The sequence below is a fragment of the Triturus cristatus genome, chromosome 11, assembly GCF_964204655.1.
Source record: "Triturus cristatus chromosome 11, aTriCri1.1, whole genome shotgun sequence".
Lineage (NCBI taxonomy): Eukaryota > Metazoa > Chordata > Amphibia > Caudata > Salamandridae > Triturus > Triturus cristatus.
In genome coordinates, this window is record NC_140594.1 from 211,633,223 (window position 1) to 211,660,212 (window position 26,990).

At 42.9% G+C, this 26,990-nt stretch overlaps 1 long non-coding RNA gene across 1 annotated transcript in view; it reads left to right on the top strand.

Annotated features, from left to right (window-relative positions):
* Positions 1–431: 431 nt before the first annotated feature.
* Positions 432–26,990, top strand: part of LOC146783920 (uncharacterized) — a 93,431-nt gene continuing 66,872 nt past the window's right edge. Inside the window, exon 1 of the long non-coding RNA XR_014970530.1 lies at positions 432–564. This is a non-coding gene — a long non-coding RNA (uncharacterized LOC146783920). The remainder of the gene's footprint in view (positions 565–26,990) is intronic.

Below are 26,990 nucleotides of genomic sequence, written 5' to 3' on the forward strand. Positions count from 1 at the left end.
CCCCTACACCAGTCCATGGAGGGCCTGGGACCTCATGGACTCCGCCTCAAAGGCAAGATTTTGCAGACCCGTGGCTAGCCTCTCGATGCCGGCAGGCCCTCCAGCTCACGGAAGAACTCAGACACCCAGTGGGTAAGTAGTTCGTTCACCAGGCTGCTGGGAAGCGCATGATACAATCGGGGTCCGGAGCTGAGTCAGTTCACAACCGCTCCGCCATCTTACTTGGCCACTCCCCCACTGTGCTCTTTTAAGGTTCTCTTGCTTCAGAATGAACCTTAGAGCGAGTTTAGGCATTAAAATAAAGGAAAAGAGCTCTTACCGTGTTCAGGGTCTTTAAACAAACATTACCAAGTCTTGTGATGGGTTGCTTAGCAACCGTTTGTTGAAAGTTCTTTTCTTCTTTTCAGGGTTTCAAGATATGCGGAAGTTTCGTAGCGGAAGCGCCGAAGCAGAAGAGGAACCGGACGGATCTCTTGTGCGGACTGCGGAGAAACCTTCACTGGAGACTGGAAGCTGAAGCAGGACAGAAAGATGAATACGGACGCGGAGCTGAAGCGGAGCCAGGTGAGCGCTAAAACGGGAAGCAAAGCACTGGGGAAAAGCGGGTGGGGTTTAAATAGTCTTGCGCACCAAAGTCTGCATGGGTCCTGGGACTGTTCTTGCTGTGTGCCTAGCGCGTGCATTGGCAAGGCGGTTTACACGTGCAGAGCAAGAGTTTGAAAACATGTGCCGCCCATCACCATGTTAGTTCGAATCCTCTAGCACAATTTGTAAACAAGCATTGACAAATGTTCAGATAATGCTCTAAGTCTTACAATGCTTGTCAAAAGATGTTAACCAAAATATTAAAACAATGCGACTGACAATTCACCGAAACTAGACACATGTCAACACTAAACATTAGGCAGTAGATCTCCTGATACATCGCTTAGGTTTTTTGCAACAGGCCCGGGGGTGCTCCAAGGTTGCTCTCTCCACACACCCTTTGCCAAAGCCAGCAATTGACGAAGCATTTGCCCTCCGACAACCCTAACCCACCCAGGACACTGACTCTAGCACTTCCGTGAGCGAGGATGACGCACTTCAGGATACACTGCAACATGAGAGGCTATTGCCAAGCCTGGCAATAATGCCACGTTCAGCAGACAACTTAATCTAAAGCCACCCATTTATCCCATGGGCTCTCTCGCCACCTGAGTGATCCAGTCCCCCCCCCCATCCTTTCCAATGATGGATCACAGCCCCTAGCTGCTTGGGGGCATACCTGGCCCCCTAGAGCTAGGCTCTTTGCCCTTTATTATTACAATTTGGATTGTACATCTGGTGCCTTTCACGCCGATGCCGCTCTACCTCGGGCATAACTCTGCCGCCACCCCTTGTTTCATGCACTGCCTCATAAAGCAACAGTTTGGACATGTGGCCCTCGGCAACAGGCTCTGGTTTCGGTTACTGTATTGTTGTTTGCTAACTGTTGTTTTTCTTCCCAATAGCGTGAGCAATATTTAACCCCACTTCTTGCGGACTGGAATGGGCGAGCAGTATTGGTACCTGGTTGCAAACTCCTGCCCTCTCCCCCACACGCCTGCCTTTCCACAATGGCCTTGACCTGCTCCATACTAATCCTCAGACTAATCCTCATGCTAAATGTATGGGGGATGCACTCAGCATACCGCTGCATACTCTTACATCAACAGACAACAAACGCACATCAGTTTCCTTTAGGAGACACATCAAACTAGTGCTGAACTTCGCAAACCATGGAGATGTACGATCCATGGCATGACATATTCTGCATATGCCCGGGGCGTGTTGCTCTGTATATGCCCGGGTACTCCCTCTCAAACCCAACGCACAGTCATTAATATGGATAACAGATACGCATTTGTTGAAGGTCAGTTAGATGGTGAACCCGTCCTCCTTGGTTCTATATATGCCCCAAACACCGAACAGATGACTTTTTGGGCTGTCCTATCATGAGTCCTGGCTCAATGGGTCGGTATCCCTTGGGTACTGGTGGGGTGATTACAACAATGTACTAGACATCTCTCCTGACTGTTCTCACCCCCTATTTACTCACTACTTTGTGCACCTGCTCGGAAACACTCCCAGCAATGCTGCGGTTGGATGCAACAGTGGTCTCTTCTTGATGCATGGAAGGCCCATAACTCACATCTACGCCTATACTCTCGCTACTCAGTTCCACACAACCTATATGCCCATTTAGATCGTTTCATCTGCACGCAAGACCTCATGCCACAACTTCTCCATTCAGATTGCTTAGGCCGTGTACTGCCAGGCCATGCCGCACATATAGCAGACATCGAGTGGGGCACTCCTCATCCGTCGGTTCCCACTTGGAAATTATCCAAAGACACGCTAGAGGACCCAGACTTTGGGATACCCATTTAACTCACATAGCCCACTACTATAAGGAAAACCATGATACAGCCACTAACCATGCTGTTGAATGGGATTCTTTCAAGGTGGTCACTAGGGGCTTCTGCATTCAAAACATAGCAGGGGTCTGCAGGGAACTGACCAGAGCCCTCTGAGACGTGGATGACACAGTAACAACATTGAATATCTGCCCCCGCTAACGAGACAGCGCGTAGCGCTTTCAGAGATGCCAAAAAACCGCAAGCTGCCTATGTAGAACGCTTCCGGTGTTATTACTTTACAGAACACACAGCTTGTATACACTCTGTGGGTGACAAATCTGGTCACTTGCTGGCATGTCTTGCCTGTCAGGAAACGCAATCTTCTCCAGTCACGGAAATTATTCCAGAGACGAGCCCGAGTTTGAGGTTCCAACTAGCCATATTGAAAGCATTCAGCTCATATTATGCTCAGCTATGCAAGGCAGCTCCCGCCCCACCCGATACAATAAGACGTTTTCTCACTCCCCTCCCCCTGCCCTCCATCAACACTCTGGAATGAGAGGAGCTGGATGAACACATACATGAGGCTGAGGTAAAGCAGGCAATAGACGACCTAGACCGTAATAACCCTCCGGGATTAGACGGGCTTCCAATTGAATACTACTATTTGTTCTCGGTGAGCCTGGCCCCTCAACTGGTCGAGAATGAAGCCCTGACTTTGGGCGCGTACCCGCCCTCCCTCAGTAGTCTCTTCTAGTATCCCTTCTGAAACCCGACATGTACTCCACTCGCCTGTCCCCCTATCGCCTGGTGGCAATTTTAGGCTCTGATTACAAGATATTTGGCAATATCCTAGTGGACCAATATATAAGGGTACTTCCGGCCCTCATCCACCCGACTAAAATGGGTTTGCGCCAGGTCGTAACATGTCTAACAACATCAGATGACTCTTTCATGTGACGGATCAGGCCCCATTAAGATACCCGTAGGCCGCATGCCTCATCTTAGATCCCAAGAAGGCCTTTGATGCCTTATTGTGAGAATACGTCTTTGAGGTTCTGCAAGTCGCAGGTTTGAGGTAACGCCTACAGGCCTACACGAAGCTATTGTACATTAACCCGGCCTCTAGGGTCCGCATCGGTCGCTTGATCTCGCCGCGTCACCCATCAAGGTTACCCTCTCTCCCCTATCCTATTCTCAGTTGCTATGGAGCTGCTGGCCCATCGCCTTCGTTTGGATGGCTGACAATGGAAATCTCCTTAGACGGAACCACACGCATACTACTTTACATCCAAAACGCAGCAGCGTATACCACCTCGATTTTGTCTACCTTCAGGGACTTTGAGGAAGCAGCGCGCCTCAAAGCGCATCGGGGTAAATGTTGCGCTTTTCAGTTTTGTGACGGCGCACCCCCCCTTCCACAGGTAATCCAAATGGGTGATGATCCCCTAACTAGGAGAACAGCTGCGGTCCGTTATCTTGGGGTTCTAGGGGAAACTACCTCTTTCAGCAGGCCAGGATGGCTGGTAGCTTTGCAGTGGATAATGCATTGATATCCATATATTCAGACTACCTGGCAACAGCACAAGCTCAGCGCATATTGTTCACTGCGGTGGAGAAGTGCCTGTGTGAACTGGGCCTGCAATATGCTCTGCCTTTTCCAGCCCACCTGGGGGTGCAGGCGGAGGAAAAGTTGTTTTTATTCACCGCCTCTGCCGTAGCTTGGTACTGGATTGAAAGCTATAATACTGGAGGCCGAGATTGGATGATGGTGAACCACAACAAACTGCCAGTCCCTAGAAGGCAGCATGCAAAAAGGACGAGAAGGATGCGTCCTTTAAGGCGCCAGGCCAGCTGGTGAGAGAGCAGGCAGTGGCAGGCGCTGCATCACTGAGCAAGAGCAACTCAAGCAGGCCTCCTGCTGAAGATCACAACACAGATAAAGACTGGTCCATAGGGCCAGAGAGTACTGAAGACTCTGACGCTGAAGGTGTGTTTGCAACAGGGACCCATGGCGCAGCGGACGATATATTATAGGCATGAACAGACTAAACGGATTAGGAGCTCGTAGTGCTTAAGCACTGTAAGATGGGCTTGAATGGATGATATCCTTTACAAATATTATGTTATGGGGCTGCGGGGCGGTCGGCTAGCCAATGAGATTGTTGATGTCTCTTTATTCCTTTCTCTTACCTCACAGCATTTACTGGCGCGACCTATACGTACAACACCCGAGGTGCAAAGCTAGTTTTGTTTGTTACTAGCTTGGCCTGTCATCACAGTCCTGGGAGGGGAATGTTGGGGAGAATTGTACTTCTTTATTTTGTTACAAGGTTATTTAATGTTCTTGGTTATCACTAGAGCAGGAAGATGACTAATGAAGCTGGGCATATGTTCCTTGGGGGCAGGTTCCATTAATGGAATATGTTTGTATTCATGATAGTTGCCTGGACGACACAGAATCTGGGCCAAATTAAGTTCTTAACAATGAACGTGCACGGTCTCAAATCACTTAGTAAACTCTAATATGCACACATTAAGAGAAGAGTAGCACATACTGCTTTTCTTCAAGAGACACATCTTATGCATTCTGAAGGGCAAGAATTGCAAACAAGGTGGCGGGCCTCATGTACTACACAACCTGTTCGGCGTTTGCCCAGGCATTTATTTAGGTGAACCAGACACATCTTTTCAGTCCCTGACAAAATAATTGATTCAGTAGGGAGGTATTTTGTGATAACGGGTAGACTTGAGGGCAAGGATATTATATTGGTTAACATCTATGTCTCGAATAATGACCAGCTAGCTTTTTTGGGAAGATTATCTAGCCCCACCTGTCTATGACATTGTGTTTCCCATGAGTTATTCAGGGAGACTTTAACTGTGTGAAAGATGCTGAGATGGACAGGTCTCACCTTCTCCTTCCCACATCTGGGATGTATAGGATGGCCAAAGCTTTTGGTAAGTTAATGGTGCAGCGGGGCGTGGTGGATGGCTCGAGGTTCTTGAATCCTATGGAAAAGGTATATTGTTATTACTCAAGTTTGCACGATCTGCATATCTGGTTGGATAAATTCCTTTGTTGCCTGCCGAAGCAGGTCAAGGTCACATGGGCCGAAAAACTTGACAGTGGTTAAGGGGCACTGCATAGCCACAAGGGTTGGGCGAGAGCACATCGACATTTTAAAAGCAGCTCTTAAACATAATTGAAACGGATGTGGCTGGGTGCAGGGGATCGCAGGAGCTCCTTGGAAAAACTGACGTAATTGGTGAACATTTGAGGGGGTATGACTACAGAGCCTATCTTATGATGAGCCTGATAAAGCAGGGAAGTTAGTGTCCTGGTTGGTTAGTCAGGAACACAGACCTACTCAGATCCTGCATATCCACACTGAAGGGGGTTTGCCGGTGTACTCTAAGTCCCAGATCAATGCTGCCTTTAAGGCCTACTACCTTTACTCGACTAGGGATGGTGGGTGCTCCAATGAGCTGAATGACTATGTTATGCATGCATTAACACCCCCCTCCCTCCAGATTTCGCAGGTAGAGGTGACAGCTTTGGGAGCTGAGATAACTGAACAAGAAATGAAAGTGGCGATAAAGGAACTGGCAAGAGAGAAGGTGCCCAGAATTGTTGTTAATATTAATGAGACTTGTAAAGCGCACTGTTACCCTGGGGTGCCTTGCTCTAGCTCTTAGATCAGCACATAACCCGATGGCCTTGTTGAAAAAAAGCCAGGTTTTCAAAACCTTTCTGAAGGCAAGCAAGCTCGGGGCAGCACAAATGGAGGGGAGCAACTCATTCCATGCCTTGACTGTGCCAATGAAGAAACTTCTTCCCCAGTTAGCTTTTTAGGTCTCGCCTGACCTAGCGCATGCGCTGGTCTGGCGAGACTTATTGAGAGGGCACCAAAAAGTGCTACCAGGCCAGCCTAGAGCTACAGTGCATGTGCGCGGGCGCCGCGCTTTACCACGATCACTTTCACTTTCGCGGCCGCACGGGCGCTTTGTATAGCCAATAGGTCTCGCTTTTGGGACCTTATAAGTATTTAGTTATGCAACTGTTGCATAGCTAAACACTTATAAGGTCCCAAAGGCGAGACCTATTGGCTATGCCAATGCTTGTTTAAATTTGAGGACAACCACAGTTCTGGCGTTTGCCGACTGAAGTGCCCTAATAGGTACATACCACTCGAAATTCTGGGTGAGATGAGAAGGGCCTATATTTTGAAGCGCCTTGTAGGCAATTACTTGATCCTATTTCTCACTGGTAGCCATTGCAGTTTTCGAATTACTGATTTAACTGAGGAAAGTTTGGGAGTGCAAGACACCAGTCTGGCAGCAGCATTTTGCAACACCTGCAACTTCTATATGTGTTGTTGCTGCATGTTCATATACAAACTGTTACAATATTTCAACCTTGACAAACTCATGATGACATAAGTGTTTTTTGGGATTCTGAAGGAATGAAAGGTAAGAGCTTTTTGATCATTCTTAGAATGAAGAAAGTCAATGTCATCAATGAATTGACCTGATTGCCAAAGGAGAGCTTATTATAAAAAGTCATTCCCACATTTTTGGCTTTCATGACTGGTGTGGGTAGTGATCCCAATTCCTCTGGCCACCAGACCAAAAGGATGGGTTATTGCCAAATAGTATAACCTCAGTTTATCAGAGTTTACTTTTAGGCAATTGCTACTCATCCAAGAACTAACTGCCAACATACAGTCATGGAAAGTTTTGCAAATATTATTTGAGTATTGTTGGCGTAAGAGGTCAGGTCAAACCCCAAAGATTTAATTACAGGCGCCAAGGCTTCCACATAAACATTAAACAGGGTAGGGCTGATGGAAGAGCCCTGTGGAACCCCACAAGGGAGAGTAAAAGATTTAGAGGTATATGAATCCAGAGCTACAAACTGACTCCTGTCCAAAAGAAAGGAGCGCAAAAGGCTAAGGTTGGTTCCCTGTACTCCTAATGATGCTAAATGATCCACAAGAGTGCCATGATGGACCGTGTTGAAGGCCGCTGAGAGATCCAATTGAATCAAGGCTGCCTTGCCTCCGGAATCTAAGGCCTCTCTGATTTCTTCCACTGATTTAATCAGAGCAGATTCTGTGCTGTGGCCACCTGGGTTACTGATTGAATTTTATGCAGCATATGTTGGTGTCACAGCCCCTAAACTGGCAAATATGTTCAACAATTTTTAGAACCACAGGATCCCTACCAAAATTGGTGAGAGAGGCAGTTATTGTTTCTCTCCTAAAAATGGACAAAGAGCCTACCCAAGTATACTCTTATGGGTCATTGTCAAATCTTAATGTTGACTATAAAATGTTAAGCAAAATCGTAGTGAGCAGGCAACTTCCTATGGTGAGTTACATTGTTCATCTTTGTCTAAATTGGTTTATCCCTAAGTGCAGCATTATGCCCAATGTATGGAGATTAATACAGGTATTAGACGCCCCCTGATTGCCAGTTACTCGGCTTTGGTTTTGTCTATTGATATTGATTAGGCCTTCAGCTACCTTCAGTGGGACTTCCATTATGCATCAATGTGGCGCATGGAGTTGATCCAAGGCTACTTAAAGTGGACTGAGTTGTGCACTGTTCCCCTGCTCAGAGTTGATCCAGCGGGAAAACTGATCCAGCGGGAAACCAGCCTCAGATACTCAAATACCATATACTCACCTGGGCCCATAAAACACACATGCACACACAAGCCAGTTAAAACCCGCTGGGGGTCAATTTTTTTAAATACATTTTCTTTCTAAGATTAGTTACCTTTCATCCCTAACTAATCTTTCACTGATCAAAAAGTTGTTTCCTCTGGTCAATGGACCATTAGTTGAACTAGTTGATGGTGAAATGATATAAGTAAAGGTTTTTTTTCCTCTTCTATATTAAAATGACCACAAACTCAGAAAGATTTTAAACGCTTTATCTAAATGTTATTCATGTGAGCCAAATTCAAAGTACAGTACAGTCTCCGTCTCCCAAAGAAGGAAAAATTAAATCAGCAAGAATTTTCAATGACGATACTCAGAAAAGAGAGGCTAGAGAGAGAGAGCAGCACAATTACACATTTACAGAATCACAATTACCTAGAATGGTGTGAGAACCAACCCCTTAGCCAAGGAGTTGGGAAGGGTCCCCCGGGAAAAGTCAGGAGACAAAGGCTTCAGGATTCAGGACAGGATTTAGGACAGGATAAGGTGACCTCTTCTAGATCCCTGCGTTGCACCCCTATCTGACACTATGTTCCTCCTCGATTCTTCCGCGATCTTCTTCTAATTTAATTTGGCTTATCTCCCTCCTCGATTCTTTCGCAATCTTCTAATTAATTTGGCTAAATTTAAGTGTGCAATACGATTCTTTTTCAGTCTACCGGCACCCCACATACAGACCTGCTCCCTGCTGACGAGAGGCAACTACCTCGAAACACGTGTCCAGGGATGGCATTTATTTTCAACACTTGTAGCATAGGTGTACTCGCCGTTGCTACTTCATTGTCCAGAATCCTATGGGGCAACTTTGCTAGTATGACGAGCGGTGTGCGACCCACTTAATGATTGACGATTCTTTTTCAGCATTCGCTATTCACTCCAACAGCATCCCGAGCTCTGCAGCATTCCGGTCTCTCTGCTAACTAACTAACTAAAGTTACCTCAATTATACCCTTCTAATGCTATGTACCACCCATTATTGTTTGAATTTCATAAAACTCCTAATTCTGGTTGACCAGGCAAGGGGGATGATCATCACACCATGCTAAATATTCAACACGGTCTTTCAGTTCTTTGTTTAATGATCCCGCCCCTTAATTTTTATTAATAAATTTTTATTCCCACCCGCATTCACATCTTTATCAATTACAAAAGTATACACTTCATATATTCTCTTCCTTTTCACAGGACATTGTGCTGGTTCCCAGGGTATGTTTCTGTTCTCGTCCTTGGATGGCGTTCAAGGATTACATCGCGGCTTCTGGCTCACTCAGATTGTGCATGTGTAGAGATCACATGGGGTATAGACTTCGGTCTCTCACAAAGGCCAGAATACGAACTAATAAGAAAAGTCAAGAGAAAGTATATTAATTTCAAAATAAAATGATTTCACTGTATACCACCTATCTCTACTCTATCCCATTTTACTTATAAATGTTTTCCCCACATTAGCAATTAGTAAATAGCTTCGTTTAGTTTCAGCAAAGCAGATGCTTAGCATGTGAGCTTTTAGCTGCCATTTTAGAAGTGTCTGCGCAGGTGCAGAGAATTCCCTCCAAGCGACAGCTCGTCAATACTGCGTAGATGCAGTTGGCGCATGCGCATTACAGTTTCCCGCGTTAGCAGCCATTTTAGATTTCACTCAAGTTACTTGTTAGTAAGACATGTAGGCAAGCTTCTTCTTTTCTAATTATTTGAAGTGTGGTGCATATTAATTACACAATACACAGTTAATACGAAGTTTTGAGTTATAGGAGAGGATTGCTTACAAGCAAGTCTCTTTTCTACGAGTCCTTGCTCCATCAATCCCGTCTCTGATGGCATTTTTGAGCCATCACAAAATTACCCATCACAAAACCAGATGCCAACTTCAGCACATCTCAATTCCCTTTCCAGTCTTCTCATTCTCTTCTTCATCTTTATTTTTTAAATTCTTCTTCCTTTTATATAAATCTCCTTTTATTTCTTCTAACTGTATCTCTTCATACTTTCTTTTTTTTCCCTTTTCATTTATTTCATATCGCTTTCTTTTTCTGCAACAAATGCGCCATATCATCATTGTTAAGACTATTATAGTTATACCAACTAAAGGTAGTATTATCTGGCCTATACAACTTTTCCCAATATTGGTAATCCAAGTCCCTATTGAAGAAATACTTTTTGTTAATTTTTCCCATACATTATCAACTTCCAGTGGTTTCAATTCTTCTTCAATTTTTGTAATATTTTTAATATATCCTCCAATTTCTATACTTTTGTCTGTTATGTACGTGGAACAATGTTGCACTGCAACATTTTACAGACTCCGCCCTCTTTTGCCAATAATATATCAAGCGCAAGTCGATTTTGTAAAACCATAGACCTAATTGCAACCATTTCTGTATTAATCATTAAGAAACCTCCAGCAGTATCAGTAGATAGACGATCAACTATTGTAGACAATTGACAAATTCTGCGCGAATTCAGAACGACTCCCACTGAAGGTATCAATGCACTAAATATGTCACCTACTATTTCTGAAAAACTAGCTCTCTTTCTACGGGTTAGTTCTTTAGTGTTTTCATTGCTTTCAGTGATTCTTTTTACATGGTAAACTTTAGGGAATACTATTCCGAAACAGCAACTCCTGTACCACCGTGCAGGTAGCTTATAATAAGCTTTATTCCCACACACGTAGTAATCCCCAGGAAAGACTGGATCCATTCACCCTTTTAGTCCCCAACCTCCTAGAATCAAGAAGTTATGTTCACATTCACTGGAACCAATGAATACATTTTTATAGTCAGTCTTTAATCTATGGAGGCAGGTCTTCCCTTTCTTTACAAAATCTAGGGACATCGCAGCCTGAATCTTGCCAGCGGTATAAATTCCCTCTTTCTCAGCCCCTGGCGGAATATGGGTTTTCTGTTCAGAAGCTTTCTTTTGGAAATCCTGTCTCCTTTCTTCAACAAAATTCAAAAATATTTTTTCTTCTTCTTTTAGTGAGCATGTTAAGTTGTTCTTGTGTGCCTTTGCTATATCTATGGATTTCATAGTTAAGAAAAATTCACCCATTAAACTGTGCATCTTGACTACTAAGCACTAGATTCATACTCTTTCGAATAGGAATCTCTGGAAATATCACATCTAAGTTTGAATAATAATACTGTAACTTTCCTGTTCTATAAAATAGCCTTGATAATATACTATATGAAATACCATAGGTTAACGGTAAATGATGGTATGTAACCCCCTCTGCTACTGAAGCCGGTAATTTCATACAAACATAACAATCACTAATTTCCACTGTGTTTACATACTGAAATAATAACTTTGTGAATACATTTAAAGTAGTGTCATTATCTGTCGTAGTGTGATGTAAATCGAACTCATCTGATGCTTCTAACTCTACTCTATCTCTTTTTATGCTTGCTAACTTTCCATTAGTGTCTGTGTTATTTTTGTTATCACCGGGTAAGGAATCGCTATTGTTAAAACCAACCAAACTATAACCACTAATAAAATACTACATATACAAATTCTACAACACTTCTTTATACAATTTCATTTTGGTTCTCCAGCAACTCTATTTTGAGCCATTTTAGTCTAAGAAGATTCTCTTCTTTTCTTTATTTTTGCTTTTATGAATTTATTTCTTTTGACACTTCCAGGGGGTCTCACTTCTCCCTCGACAATTTGCTCCGCAATTATCTCCTCATCACTTTCTTCATTTAAATCTAGATTCTCGAGTTCTTCAAGAATCACATAAGTCCATTCGGGACCCTTGAACTTATTGTTCAAGATTCTCAGTCTTTGGCTTCTTTGTCTGGCTTTCTCATTCAACTGTCCACACTGGCTAGTGACTTCATTTACTTGTTCAGGTTCCTCACTTACTGTTTTTAAGTGATATTTTAACCTCTTGACACCACCTAGCCAGTTATCACATTTTCTGACCTTCTTGGCCTGCACTGCACTTTCACTTTCTTCGTCTCTTTCGAGAACCCTTTTATTTTCGTTATGTTTTGGCACAATTTGATTTTCTGTGTCTTCAGAGTCCCTCTCTATCTGTCCTTGTTCAGGGCTTATTATTGTGACTTCATCCACCTGAACTTGTTCTTCTTCCTCTATCTGATCCTGTTCAGGTCTGATTTCAATTTGTTCTTCTTCTTCCTGAACTTTTTCTTCTTCCCCTAACTGGTCCTGTTCAGGTCTTACTGCACCTTGCTTTTCTACAGCCTGAACGTGTTCTTCTATACCTGTCTGTCCCTGCTCAAGCTCATTTATTTTGTTGTTTGCCTGAGCATTGTCTTCTTTCATTGTCTGATCTTGCTCAGGGTCTCCAACAGTTTTATTCACCCTTTCCTGAGCTTGTTCTTCTACACCTGTCTGATCCTCTCTAGTGTCCTGTCTTTCTAATCTGGTTCTGCTTCTTATCTTAACAATAACCTCAGATATGTTAACCACTGGTATCCAGTCCTCCTGACTTGTGCTTGGTTGTTCTCTGTCAGCTTGTTCAGAATCGGTTACTCTAGATTCTTTAGCTGCACAACCTTCAGCGGCCTCAACTGCTTGTGTCAGTTGTGGTCCCTCTTCCTCAGGAGCTGGAACTCTTTTGGTATGACTGGCATGTATCCAGTTAGGCAACCCAGTTAGGCAACCCTGCGACCAGTATGACCTGTCGCGGATCATCCCACCTGGGTGCCAGACACGACTCTCTGGTGTGATTTTTCACTACCACCCGGTCTCAGGGATTCAGATCATGTGCTTGATCCGGCTGCCTAGCAACTGCGTCTTCTCCAACCTGGTGAGAGACAGAACGCACTAGGTCAGCCAATCCTTTACAATAGTCCAATACCAGATCATCAGTTATATTCAACAGTTTATGTCCTGGTATGAATGCTTGTCTCATTGCTCTTCCCATGAGAATCTCATGGGGGCTCAGTCCTGTTTTTCTGTCAGGAATGCTTCTGAGTCCCATCAGAACAAGAGGTAATGCATCTGGCGAACACAGTGATATGGAATCGCATACCTTTGCCACTCTTGACTTGATTGTGCCATTCATTTGTTCCACCACTCCAGAAGCCTCTGGGCGGTATGCACAGTGCAGTTTTAGTTAAATTTTAAAGGCTTCACATATTAAACAAATTATTTCATTATTAAAGTGAGATCCTCTATCTGATTCCAAAGTTACTGGAAAACCAAACCGCGAAATTAGCTCCCTCAATAGCAGTCTGGCAACTGTTATGCTGTCATTTCTCTTAGTAGGGCATGCCTCCACCCACCATGAAAACAAACATTCTATGACAAGAATGTACTTCAATCCTCTGCATGGTGGCATTTGTATGAAATCTACTTGCAACCTCACAAATGGTCCTTCTGCTTTTCCAATTTTTCCCCAACTGACCACTGTTTTCCTACCTGGATTTATTTGTTGACAAGTTAAACATCACTGGCAAAGGCTCTCATCGACTGCCCTAAATCTTGGATTGTACCAATTTTGTCTGAAAAGTCTGATCATGGCATCCCTGCCTACATGTGTGTCTCCATGATACATTCTGGCCATTTGTGAAAGCAAACAGTCTGGCATTACTGGTCTGCCATCTGGATGAATCCTCACGTCATCTGCCCTCCTTTCACATCCTGATTTTATCCAACTTTCGTTTTCAATCACTTCCACTTCATCCTGTAGTTGCCTCAACTCATCCCATGTTTCTAATGCTGAGAATAACATAAGTTGGCAGCTGATTCCGCTTGTTTCAATTATCTTGTTTATTGCCATTTTATTTCTTGCACAGTATTGAGCAACTTGGTCAGCGTATCAATTACCAGCTACCACATAGTAATTTCCTGACTGATGAGCAGCACACTTGACCACTGCTAATTCGTTTGGCAGTTGTATTGCTTCTAACAATTATTTCACAAATATTCCATTTTAAATAGGGGATCCTGAAGAAGTCATGAAATCCCTCTGCATCCAGAGCTGGCCAAAGTCATGCACAACCCCGTAACCATATTGACTATCAGGAAATATGGTTACTTTCCAATTTTTCCCAATTTTGCAGGCTTTAATTAAAGCTATCAATTAGGCTACTTGTGCAGACTTGACTCCTGGTAAACAGGATGCTTCAACTACTCCCGTAATTTTGCATACAGCATAAGCTGCACTTAATCCTCCATCCTCAAGTCTCAAACATGAGCCATCGACAAAAACGTAGTTGTCAGATTCTTTTAGTGGTTCTTCCTCTATGTCAGGATGGGGCTTAGTGCATAGCTCTGTCACATCTAAGCAATCATGTTCAACTTCGTCTCTCACTTCTTCACCATGTACATCAGGCAATAGAGTTGCAGGGTTTAACATGGTACACCTAACCACTGTCACGTTTTCAGCTCCCAAAATGATTCTTTCATACTTAATCATCCGACTAGGTGTAAGATACTGTGTTCGAGTTCTGGTTAAAAGAATCTCAACTGAATGTGGAACATATACCTTCACTGGATGTCCCATCACAATTGACTCACTTTGTTCCAGACTCATGCAAGTAGCAGCCACTGCTTTTAGGCAACCAGGTAATGCTGAAGCTACAGTATCCAAAGAAGCAGAAAAATATGCTACGGGACGTCTTCTCAAACCATGTCCTTGGGTTAAAACTGAGAGTGTACGATTCTCTCTCTCATAACAGAATAGTGCAAATTCTTTCGTACAGTCAGGCATGCCTAGGGCAGGGGCCTCACACAAACAATTTCATAAATTTACAAATGCTTCCACACTTTCATCATCCCAAACTATTAGGTCCTTTTCTCTTTTCTGTGTCATCTGAATTAAGGGTTTTGCCAATAACGAAAACCCCACAATCCACTGCCTACAGTATCCCACTACCCAAGGAACATTCTGATCTCTCTCTGAGTTTGTGGCAACTGCATCTCTTTTTTTATTTTCATTCTTTCAGAGGTCACTTTCTTCAGTCCTCTTTCTATTTGGTGTCCCAAATATTTGACTCCAGTTCGATAAAATTGTAACTTCCCCGGGGGATACTTTATGTCCTCCATCAGTCAAATGATTCAATAATGCAATTGAATCAGTAACACAGTCATCTCGAGACTTTGATGCTATTACTAAGTCATCGATATACTGCACTAAAACTGAATTTCGAGGCATAACTAATTTCTCTAGACACTTTTTCCAAATTCGATTGAAAATTGAAGGACTTTCTGTATGCCCTTGAGGAACTCAATTCCATACTAAAATACGATCCTCAAATTTAAAGGAAAAGAGATACTGGCTGTCTGGATGTAAAGGAATAGAGAAAAATGCTTGACATAAGTCAATAACAGTAAACCATCCCACATTCCAGGGTATCTGATACAGAATTACTGCTGGATTTGGCACTACAGGGCAACAAGGTACCACAATCTTATTTATCTTCCTTAAATCCTGTACTATCCTGTACTTTCCACTAGGGTTTTTAAGACCAATTATGGGCGAATTACAAGGGCTGCTTATTATTTCTTTCAAAATGCCTTATTTAATCATTCGACCAATTTCAAAAGCAACTCCTGCTTTTACTTCAGTACTCATTTTGTATTGTTTGGTGTTAGGATAAACTGCACCTTCCTTCACAGTCTTCTTCACTGAGTCTATATTTACCATTAATCCTACTTCTTTCCCAGTGAGATCCCACACTTCTGGATTCACAGTTGTTTTCAACTCTTCTGGTAAGTCGTCTTTTGTCATTAATGAATACATCTCATCTACCTCTGTGGCTTGTTTTGCCAACATGATCTTATAGACACTGTCTTCATCAGGGGTCTGAATAGCGACACCATCCGGTGTGCAATAAATCGTGCAGTTCATATTGCACAATAAGTCTCTTCCTACCAAGTTTACTGGACTAGAGTCGCACACTACAAATTTGTGCATTTCTCTAAAATTGCCAATGCGCACCTCCATTGGTTCTGTAATCAGGGTTCTAATCTGTTTGTTAGATACGCCTACTACTTGGATTGCTTCTCCCGAGTGGGGTAGGTTTGGGATGTCTGCTGTTCTCACAGTAGAACGGGTAGCACCAGTGTCCAACAGAAAAGTGATATCTTTTCCTTCTACTTTCCCATCAATAAATGGACCTGACTGAGCTACCGCTCTTCCTTCCCCCTCAGGCACCGTCATTGTTCATCATGGCTGTTGCAACTATTTTGCAAAAGAAATTGTGAAGTTACAGAATTTTTCTTACCACTTCCTCGAAATCCGGCGTCCACACTGTACCCTGGTTTGTTCACTAAATTTTGCATAGGGGCAGGTGGCACCTGACACTGCTGGTTAACAGCCTGCTGCGGTTGATTCATTAGCACCTCATTCTGCGTCTGTGGATTTAAATTTTGTTTTGGGCCATTATAATTCTGAATATTTTTACACTCGTTTTTCCAATGTCCTAACTTGGAAACTTCTTCTTTGCATCCTCTCTACTCAACAGTCCTTTTGCTTTGCCCCCACTTACTGCATTATCACTCTGACCCTGTCCTTTGGTTTGACCATCAGTCTGACTATTCAATTTAAGTTCCTGCTGTTCTGCCAATTTTACTTGTGCCCACATCATTTTCTCCTTTAACTTTTTATGCCTGGCCTCAATATCATCTCCACAATATTTAGCATACTTTAATATGTCGTCCATGGGTTTCACCTGCATATGCTGCTGAATCATCTGACTAATTTCTGGTTTCAAACCATACTCAAACCAATACACAAAATGACCCATGTCTTTATCTCCACTATCTTCAAATCCGCTATAATGTTTAAACACCTGTAACGGGCGTTCATAATAAGCATGTACAGATTCATTCGGTTCTTGGGTTGTTCTATCTGTTTTTACCCAATTTGTCTCTTTAGGTGGGATTTTCACTTTCAGAAAAGTAATCACTTGGTGATATTTTTTCATCACTTCTTCTGAGGGAGCTCCTGTTTTTTAATGTCTCGGGTACTCATCACTAGACCAATCAACTGTGATCTTACACTGTGTCCATAAATCAGCAGGTACCACTATGTCAAACAAACCATCCAAGTCTTTCAACAAAACCTTCAAAACTTTCGCAAACCTTTCAACCTGCTTGTACCGCTCAACTGGTTTTTCTCTCAGTTGGGGAAAGTCATCGGTAAATGACAAAATATCTTTTCGACTCCATGGAACATGTACAAATCCCCCTCCGGGAACTTCTCTCATTGGCCACAATCTCTCTGTCTTTCCTGATTCCTTTAGTAAATATTCAGATGCTGTCCGACTTGCTTGTGCTTCCTCCTTCTTCTTTGTCCACCTAGTTTTCCACCTGTCTATGTCTCCCCACTTTTGTAAAATAGTCATCAACTCTTTAATTTGTAATTTTCTCCCAGACACATTCATATTCTCCAAATCTTTGTCCATAAATTCTTCTCTATATGGTTTCTGCAATACCTTGGATCTCCCTATTTCAATCCCCATTTCAGAGGCAAGTTCTGTCAATTGTTCATGAAATATCTTTGCATTTCTGTTTATGCTCCTACATATGAATAACAACTCTTCCTCACTGTAAGTGTTTAGCCTATCTATTCCCACAGTTCAAGCTATCATTTCTTCCAATTCTACTTTTAATTTGAAAATATCTAAAATCTTTGAGGGTGAACTTTGTTTTTCTATTCCCTCTGACCATCTTTCTAGATCCTCTGGAGTTACTGCTGTTGCACTTCTGACTCCTGATGATGCCACTGATCTTCCTTCTTTTGAACAATTCGGTATAACTCTTCTCGGGGTTTCATTTGTTTGTTCTCTTATTGGTAAATCCATTAAGGATATTACTGATTCACATTCACTGATTTGATCATCAGTTATTAAAATTTCTTTTCTTGGTTTATTCAAAGGAGGTGTTATAACTGGTGGTTTTGGACAACTTGCTTTATCTCCATATAATGGAACAACAGGACCTATCGTTACTGGTATGGTTAATGCATCAGGGTGTACATTTAGTTGGATTATTTTCTGTATCAATTCCTCTCTGTTTTAATTTAATGCTTCTCTTTCCTTGTCCTGAAGTACCCTATTGACATTTGTATCATGTAAAATCTGTGGAACCAAAGGTGTTCCAAAAACGGGTGCACGTGGAGCAACTCTACTGGGTTCTTCCTGATACGGTGGAGGGTTTTTAGTTAAAATGTCCTCTATAAACTCATCTTCCGATTCGCCAAAACCTGTCTTTGTCAGGTGTTTAGTTTTCTCCTTACATTTTCCCCTGACTGTTCCTCAGCCATCAATGCAGGATATAATCCTTCTGTAATCATTGCTTTCCTCCACTGCTTAATTTGTTCTTCTCATGACTCTCGCCCTCATCTGGGAAAAAATCCTCTATAACTCCTGCTACTTCTAGATCTATCACGTTCATATGACTCAGTCTCCCATTCTTCTAATGCTTCGTATAGTGCTAATCTAGGTCTGGGCTCTAAATCATTCATTCTCATTCTCAAATTTTGAAGAATCCTCCCATTGAATGTATCATACTCTGGGAAAGCTAACACTCCGTTGCCTTTAGTATATTCTATTCAATTTTCCAACCACATGCAGGTATGATAACCTCTCTCCATCATCATAAAAGATGCAGGTGTTTTCAGTGGCGGAATAAGAATTCCTTCTCTAGTCAAGATGGGTTTATCTTTCTTGAAATATTTTTTAATTCTCTGCATAAATGACATTTTTCTCTTTTCTCCGTACATTTTAGGTGATGATCTATATAGAAAAATGTCTCTTGCAAATCCTAAATATCTCCTTTCTGGTCGAGTCCCTATTAAAGTCGGATCAGGTTTCCACATAAAAACTCCTTCGTCCAATTCTATTACTGCTTCTATTTTCTGAACTAATTAGAATTAGGCTCACACTTGTGGTTTGACCAATCCCAGAGGGGCCTCCTGTGACGTTTGTATCCCTCCTTACAACTGACCCCTCCTTTATAATCTGCGTTTGTCACACACCTACAATTTTCCACCAGTACCAGCGCGGCACTCTGTGACGTTAATGCTTCTCCTCACTACTGACCCCTCCTTTACAATTTCTCTTTCTGTCCCACGCCCGCTGCCTCAACCAATCCCAGCGCGGCTTCCAGTGACGTCAGTACAACTCCGCCGACTGGCCCTCCCTTCACAAGGTATTCCGAAAACTTATTCTTTCTTAATTTTGTATTCAATTTTCATTAACAACATAAAAACATTCGCTACTCTGTCTGTTCCACTAAAAACCAAAGAATAGATTATTCTTTTTTTGCTACGAGTAAAACCCTTCCGCTTACTCTTCATATACTATGAGCAAAACCTTCCGTTTACCCTTTATTCAAGCTCAGAAGAACCTGCTACTCCTTCTGTGTTACCCTTTCTAGGTGATAAAAGTTTCACCAGCGAACTCCTTGCTTTCAATCACTCTCACTTTCACACAGAAAATAGTCCCTAAATTTAGCACTGATAGCTCTGCATAGCTTCTCAGCACTTTTCTAAGAGACGAGTAACCTCACTGCAGTGTGGCTTCTATTTTACCACCCGCTATTCATTTCCCGGGAATTTCCAGACAACATAAAACAAGACGTTAACTGGTTTGTTAGAAACGTAAATCAATAATCAAAACTTATCCCCAAACTAGTAAATAATAACCATAGCTCTGCTACCAGAAAAACTGATCCAGCGGGAAACCAGCCTCAGATACTCAAATACCATATAATCACCTGGGCCCATAAAACACACACAAGCCAGTTAAAACCCGCTTGGGGTCAAATTGTTTTATAAATGTTCTTTCTAAGATTAGTTACCTTTCATCCCTAGCTAATCTTTCACTGATCAAAAAGTTCTTTCCTCTGGTCAATGGACCATTAGTTGAACTAGTTGCTGGTCAAATGACATAAGTAAAGTTTTTTTTTCTCTTCTATATTGAAATGACCTCCAACTCGGGAAGTTTTTAAACACTTTATCTAAATGAAATTCATGTGAGCCAAATTCAAAGTACAGTACAGTCTCCGTCTCCCAAGGAAGGAAAAATTAAATCAGCAAGAATTTTCAATGATGATACTCAGAAAAGAGAGGATAGAGAGAGAGCAGAACAATTACACATTTACAGAATCATAATTACCTAGAATAGTGTGAGAACCAACCCCTTAGCCAAGGAGTTGGGAAGGGTCCCCCAGGAAAAGTCAGGAGACAAAGGCTTCAGGATTCAGGACAGAATTTAGGACAGGATAAGGTGACCTCTTCTAGATACGATGCCTGCGTCGCACCCCTCTCTGACACTATCTTCCTCCTTGATTCTTCCGCGATCTTCTTCTAATTTGATTTGGCTTATCTCCCTCCTCGATTCTTCCACAATCTTCTTCGAATTAATTTGGCTAAATTTGAAGTCTGCAATACGATTCTTCTTCAGGATTCGCTTTTCACTCCAACAGCATCCCGAGTTCTGCAGCATTCCGGTCTCTCTGTGCTAACTAACTAATTGAAGTTACCTCAATTATATCCTTCTAATGCTATGTACCACCCCTTATTGTTTCATTTTCATAAAACTCCTAATTCTGGTTGTACAGGCAAAGGGGATGATCATCACACCATACTAAATTTTCAACACGGTCTTTCAGTTCTTTATTTAATGATCCCGCCCCTTAATTTTTATTCATACGTTTTTATTCCCACCCGCATTCACATCTTTATCAATTACAAAAGTATACACTTCATATATTCTCTTCCTTTTCACAGGACATTGTGCTGGTTCCCAGGGTATGTTTCTGTTCTCGTCCTTGGATGGCATTCACGGATTACATTACGGCTTCTGGCTCACTCAGACTGCGCATGTGTAGAGATCACATGGGGTGTAGACTTCAGTCTCACATAGGCCTGAATACGAACCAATAAGAAAAATTAAGAGAAAGTATATTAATTTCAAAATTTCACGGTATACCTCCTATCTCTACTCTATTCCCATTTTATTTATAAATGTTTTCCCCGCATTAGCAATTAGTAAATAGCTTCATTTAGTTTCAGCAAAGCAGATGCTTAGCATGTGAGCTTTTAGCGGCCATTTTAGAATCGTCTGCGCAGGTGCAGAGAATTCCCTCCAAGCGTCAGCTCGTCATTACTGCGTAGATGCAGTTGACGGATGCGCATTACAGTTTCCCGTGTTAGCAGCCATTTTAGATTTCACTCAAGTTACTTGTTAGTAAGACACGTAGGCAAGCTTCTTCTTTTCAAATTATTTGAAGTGTGGTGCATATTAATTACACAATACACAGTTAATACGAAGTTATGAGTTATAGGAGAGTATTGCTTACAAGCAAGTCTCTTTTCTACGAGTCCTTGCTCCATCAGAGTCAGAACAGGCCCTGTAGTTTCAGAGCCCTCTATTGTAAGTAGGGGCAAAAGAAAGGGGTGCCCCTCTCTCCTGTATTGTTTGCTCTGGCAGTAGAGCCGCTTGCATTGAGAATTTGACAGGGCAGATGCTACCTGGGGTTACCAATCTATGGGCGCACTCTATAGATATCATTCTATGCAGATGACATGCTGTCACTTGTGTGGAGACGAAACGGATATGAGGGGCTCAATTGAGGCTCTTGAGGACTTTGGCAGCTGGTCTGGCCGAAGCGTGAATTGGGACAAATCCTGCAAATATTCGATAAGGCGCTCTAATGGATTGGATAGGCCAATGATAAAATATGTAAATGTGCGTATCTATAGATTAGAGCGTGGTTTACTGGAGGGGAAAGTCATCTCTTCGGCAGTCCATTGCTTTCTGGAACACCCTGCCGACTTGGTTATGGGAAGGCTTGCTGTGTCAAAAATAATCATGCTGCTGAAATGACTATATCTTTCCGCCATTCTTTCTATTTAGATTCCTAATTCAGTATTCAGTGAGATGGATAAAATGTTACTCCAGGGCACGAAAAGGTGCTGGATTGAGACTTCCGACGGGCAAGGGAAGCCTAGCTGCCCCTGATTTTGAACTCTGTTATTTAGCTGCTCAACTACAATGGGCATACACTACCTGGGTGAGTGTAGTCGTAGTTGACCCTGACTCTCACAGCTGTTGCTTAACCCCTTTCAGAAATCATTTGTTAAGGACGAAGGCATACTGATTTGGACATTACTGTTTCTTCTATTTACGTGCAATACAAAGAACGCACATGCGTCTGCTATATTGTAAAGAACTGCCTATATCGTTTCTAATGGTATGGTCAGGGTAGATAAAGGGGATTGCGTCTGTGGGGCAAAAGGACCTCACTGTAGTGGGCAGCCTATTTATGGGGGGCACTAATAGGATCTTCCAAGAACTCTGTGAGAAATATTACTTACCACAGGGACACTTTCTGTTGAATGCGCTTTAGTGAGTATGGCACAGAAATGGTGGAACAAGGGCACAAAGGAACCCCCAGAACATAAATGCCTGCAATTCATTTACCTTATTAATGGTAGATGCAGGGCGAGTAAGCTCCTGTGCCGTTCACTCTTGGAGCTGTGGGGAGAGACTTGCTGACATTACATGTTAAATGGGCAGAAGACATGAGAGCACAAGTGTTTGATTCTGATTGGTCAACTATATTAAAGCAATTCAATAAAGGATCCAGAAATACGCGGTTCAAAGCTATTACCTACACCACGTCTACATTACTCCTAAGAAAATTAATCACAGGTTTCCTGTTGTGAGGGCAGGTTGCCCTAGATGTTGGGATGTAGGTGCATACCTCTACCACGTGGTTTGGGGTTGTGTACGGCTCAGAGTGTTTTGGGAAAAGTGCTCCAGATTATCAACCACACCACAGAACACGATATTCCCTGTGCGCCAAAGATGTGCCTTCTGGGGCATTTCCCCAGAACCAAGACAAACCTGTTGATGAGTAGCAGTGAGTTGTGGAGAACACTCACTACTTGTGCCGCATGTGAGAGTGATATCCTTAAAAGAGATGAGAAAATAGGGCTGCGCTGACTTGCTATAGCACAAGCTTTGGATGCGATTGTAGAGTCTTGTCCAACCTTAAATCGTTATGGCTATCTGCAGCTGCTGAGGAAAAACAGTGATGGTCTACTATGACCAGGGACTGCTGAAACACCCTATAGATGCGAGATTTTACCAGCCTCAAACACTCACCCTTTATGGGGACCACCATGAGCTTTATCAGACACATTGGTGCACTGTAGGACAAGTGTGTTATATGCTTGATATTACAGCTTTAATTGTTTGTGTTGACAACAGACATGAGGCATCAAGCGATATGCTGCAGAAGATGCATGGCTTTCCACTTTAGTTTACTGCATCATTGCTATGACTCTATCTTACGCTGTACAGTTGTAAATCGCATTTTGCAATGTGAGATATTGTGATATAGAAATATAGAACACATTCAGTGAGATAATGCCTGTTGTACTGCGATGTGTTGCAAGGTTGATAAAACAATGCATTACAAACAAAAACTGAAAAATGGAAGTAGTAATTTTTTGCAACAACACGTAGCTGTAGAACTCCGCCTAATACACTGCTGAACTCTCCTACTTCACTTCCAAAGCCTAGAACGACCTGCTCCTGCACATAAGAGCCTCCTCCTTATTTCTTGAATTTGGCAAGAAACAAAAGACCTGGCTCTTCACTAAGCCATAACCCCCCCTTTTTGTTTTTTAAATATTTTTATTGGTTTAGAATAAGGAGAATAAAACAATCAGTCAACTGAGTCAGATCTGATACTCGGCAAACTTTCTGCAGTTGTCAACAACCACCAATGAACAGTGATTGTCTCCCCGTTCCCATGGCTTCCCGGCATAACGTATAAAATAATGTTTCAATTAATGTACTAAATATCAGCCTGCATTCTTCTATATTGCTGCCAGGGTTGCCAAGTTTTCCCCCATTTCCTGGGGCATACGCTACCCTCGTATACTTACTTCTCGGCTGCCATGTCTTCCTTCTAGTTCTGAATGCCGAGCGGATCCCTCTAACCCTGCATCTCCGTACTAAAAACGTATAGTAGCACATCATCTGTGTAGAGCGAGATACTCTCGTCCCACATGTCCTCCCACCCAAGTCACCTGACTGGCGCATCCTCCCTCACTCAGGCTGACAGAGGCTCCAATGCCATGGTCAATAGATTATGGGGGAGAGCTGACGCCCCTGCCTTGTTTCCTTTTCTAACTGGAAAGGTATCAGCCATGCACTGCTAACCCTTACCCAGGTTATTGTCTGTATAGGCCCAACCCCAGGTTTTCCAGGACCATAAACTTGTAGGTCCATTCCAACACCATTGTGGCATCCAAAGACAGTACTACTGCTCCGTAATATCCTAAATATAGCTCATGCTTCCATTAAACCTTCCTACATTAAGCCTGGTTCCCCTGTTTGTCATAAAATTTTACTGGTCTGGGTACCTGAGGGTAGTAATGACCTTTCTTAGCCTGTTCACCAGAACTTTCATGAGGATCTCTGCCTTCGCAGTGGCTAAGGAAATGGGATTACACAAGGTGTATTGTCAGGTGTTTTATCTTCCTTGAGTATTGTCACTATTGTGGCTAACCTATGAAGATAAGGAAGCTGACCCGTCCTTCTAGATTCCTTGGGCATTTAAAGGATTTTTTAAATATATTTTTTTATTTGATTTTTGTAAAGCTTAAAAGTAAAACAACCAATAAAACGGGCACCATCCCGTACAATATTGTCTGCATTGGAGTCACACATTCAAGGCATTCCTCTGCCAGGCAGAGGTTGATTGCCCTCATTCCTGTGTAAGCAACCAGGGATCATGTGCAAACAAAATATTGAACATAGAATAGATTCACATTTTGGGCTTGTACTTTGGGTAACACAGAGTCTCATATATAGCAAACAATAACATTTTACAGTATTCACAGATTTTAGGAGTACTACAGTTTAGTGTACATCGATCATGACTGGTGGCAAGTCCCATCTTAGGGTGGCCTTTCGTCATTCTTGGCCTCCAGTTTCGTGACACATGTGCCCCAGGCATTGCCAACTGGACATCTTCAACTCAGGAGGCCGGCTAAGTGATGGCATCCATCTCCACCTTAGCACATTTCACAAGGTCATAAGGCCAGCGTTTCGTAGCAGACAATACACTGGCCTTCCATGACATTGTTATTTGCCTCCTAAAAAGCACCAAGGTCATATCAATTAATTTACAGATATGTCTGTCCTGTTTAGTTTTGGCCTTCATACCCAGAAGGCAGTATTCAGGGGCGAGGGGTATTATGTGGCGTATTAATTCTGCTAGGATCCCTATCACTTCCCTTGATTTGTTTTGAAGTAGCTGGCAGGTCCACACCATATGGTAGAAACCAACGTCTTGATGGCAACACCTAGGATATTCCGATGGAGCTTCGGGAACATGTGTTCTCTTCCAGGGGATCCTCATCAATAGTCATAAGCACTGAATATTCCCGCCCATGTGCAGGGACCTCGGAAATAACAACAATTATATATGGAAAACATGTATATACAGCTCTATATATATATACATATATAATTTTTCTCATACCAATGCAGCTTCCATCTAGGAGGCTAAACAATGTAATAACACACATAAAGCTGCATTTGCAAATACATATAAAAACACAAGTGGGCAAATAAAACTCATGAAGAAAAATCACTGCAAATAAAGCAGACATTGTTAGCCTACAGGCTGCATTGTAAACCAATAGCATAGACAATGAAAGCATTTTCCTACAAAAACTGGCACCTAGCTTCCCATCATGCCTCAGGGGTGACAGTTAGGTCAGTTGGGCTTTCCGGTTCCTTCAGTCAGGACCCTGGATTTACCGCTCTTTATTGGCTTTCTGTAAAAAAATAACTGATAATTTTCTACTTTTTGTACTCTCACTCGACGTCTTTTTGCCTTAGAGTGAAAGTGATAAATATTTTGGGTTCCAGAAAAGGTTTATTTTCTTCAAGAATGCCTTCTTTATTTGATCCTTGCCCTGCCTATGGCAAGAAGAAGGCCAGATCAGACACACACCCTGTGTGTATTCTCTGCCTCCCTGAATCTCACTCTTCTTCCAACTGCCATCATTGTAAGACGCTGTCGAGAAGGACCATCAAAGAAGAGAGAATTCGACTTTATGGCCTCTCCGAAAGAGGTAGGTCTCCTGTGAGTCAGCAGAAAAAGAGAAAAAGAGAAGCTGCCGCCGATGAAGAAATCGTTGTCTAAGACATCGGCAAAGCCATCAACGTCGATGAAGGTAACAGGTCCGCCGTGGACGTCAACCAGGCTACGTTCAACATCGAGGGACAAGTCTCCGTCGGCGCCGGCTGGGCGTTCGACGTCGAGGCACATCACTCTGTCGACGGCTCGTAAACGGTGATCGACGGTGAGGCACAGGTCTCCTTTGAGATCAGTCCAGAAGAGATCTTCGACGTCGAGGCATAGGACACCATCTTCGACGTCGAGGCAGAAGTTTCTGTCGAAGTCAACCCAAAGATCTTCGACGTCGACACACCACACTCCATCGTCAACGTCGAGGCAGAAAAGATCTTCAGCATCAAAGCAGTGTTCTCCGTCGACGGCAGCACACCGCCGGTTGACTTCGAGACACCGATCGTCAGAACAAAGGCGGCTAACATCGAAGCATGGCACTCCGTCGACATCAGGTAGACGTTCGACGTCGAGAGGCCGATCGACTACAAGATTGAGCCCTCCATCTAAGAGGAGAAGGTCAACGTCGAGGCAGGCTTCTCCGTCGAGAAGGCAGTCGGTGCAGCGGCGTTCCAGATCTAAGTCGAGACAACAGTCTAAGGAGGGCTCACGTCCAGTGAGTCTATCCTCTTCACCAACGCTGACGTCTAGAACAGGTTCTCCCAGTTCTCACAGAGGCTCCACGTCAAGGTCTCCGTAGGTGATTATCTCGACGTCCGGCAGTCCAGTGTCCAGAGGA